Raw genomic sequence first — 1,774 nt, forward strand, 5'->3', positions numbered from 1 at the left:
CGACAAACGTGGGCGCAGAGACATCAGCTGGGCCGGTGGCTGTGCCTTTCGTCTCAGCACTTGAACTGTAGTTCAGAGGACACGGGCCCCTCCAGCTTTATTCTCAGCTTGGTCTTGTCACGTGACACTGAAGGGACAGACAAGTTCTTTTAGGGCTCCTTGGCAGAAACACGGTGGCTTCATTCCCAGAGGGCACCGGCCACAGGACTGCAGCAGCTCCTGTCAGTCCCACGGAGCTCAGCCGGGCCCGAGGCCCCATTGCCAGGGGGTGGCACCATGGAGCCGCCGAGGTGGAGCCTCCTCTGGGTGCCTGGTGGCTGCAGACCAGCACCTGGGTGTCACTCAGAAATGGTGCTTCTGAAGCTGGTGGAACTGCCTGGCCCACGGATTATGATCGAGCCACAGCAGATGGGTTAAAGACCAGCCTGCTGGGTCAGCCAGTCTCATGTGTTGTCCACTGGGACAGAACAAAGACACGTGGAATGAGCCAAAGAAGGCCTGGAAATGTTAGGGACGTAGTGCTGAACTAAAACAACCCGAGCTGACAGAAGCAGACACTGGTGGTGTGTGCTTTGGGCAAGGTGGCATCTAAGAACTTTAGTGGGGCAGAGTGAGACCAGACTTAAAAGTAGCTCTGGAAAATTGAAGTAAATATCTCTTATTTTCAGAAGGAAATTTAAGGAAGGTAAACAAAGTACTTGTGAAGGATGAAATCAGACAGAGAAATGCATGGGTTTTGTCATCTGAGAGAAGGAGAAAAGGAATTGGGGGCACTATTTTATACAGACTCAACAATGTCAAACATTTGCAAAAATGGTATACCTTATTAGTGCAAATATTAGTGTAAGTATCCTTTCTACACTGCTGGATGTGAATGTTGCTTTCCTCAGCAATGGCTAATCTCAGTGGTAGTCTACAGTACCCCTAATAGAGCATAATTTGTAGGCCTCTTTCTTTGAAAAATAAATATAATTTTAAGAGTAAGTAGGAAAGAAGCCAGAATGACAAGTATGAAGATTAAAAAAGGTATGGACAGAACTTAATATTTTAAGTTAAGAGACAAGAAAAGTAAAGACTGGGTATAGGAGTATGAAATTTTTTTTTTCAAATGAAAAGTATTTTCATTAAGAAATATAAAAGGTTATATTCCCAGGACTATAACTGTTTCATTTGAAGTAAAAAGGACTTGGAGTAAATATTAAGGAAATGTTTGAATGAGAAAAAGTGTATGGTAGAACAGAATACGTATAATATTGCATCATCTCCTTTACTCTGTGCTTTTAAGGCTCTGTTTTAGACACACATCTCCCAAGGGCTGTCTAGATATGGATGGTATCATATGCACCTTTATAGAAAAATAACAAGTGTATCAACAGCTTTCCTGCAACTGAAACTGTGATGCTCATCATGTCTATTTTTATATTTACATTTCATAGTCAGCTACTGATCTTGCCTAGGAAAGGTGCTAAGGTGCTAGAATTTTTGAGAAGGTGTACATACTCCACTTTGCCTCATACCTAGCAAACTTATGTGGACATGTTAATAGCTGAAATATTATTTTTATCTATTAAAAGCTTGTTTTTCCAGTTGGAAAGAGTTCCCATTTTAAGATTGTGTTTATTTGCTTCCCTGAACAACAAGTTTAGTTTGGGGAATACATTCTAAGGTGTATATTTGATTTATAAATTTATATGTAATTAAACTTTAAAAATTGATTAATTCAAATTATTTCTTAATTTATTAATATATCAATTTAATAATGTAAATTAATTTT

Source organism: Nestor notabilis, unplaced genomic scaffold (genome assembly GCF_000696875.1).
Source record: "Nestor notabilis isolate BGI_N333 unplaced genomic scaffold, ASM69687v1 scaffold4188, whole genome shotgun sequence".
NCBI classification, from domain to species: domain Eukaryota; kingdom Metazoa; phylum Chordata; class Aves; order Psittaciformes; family Psittacidae; genus Nestor; species Nestor notabilis.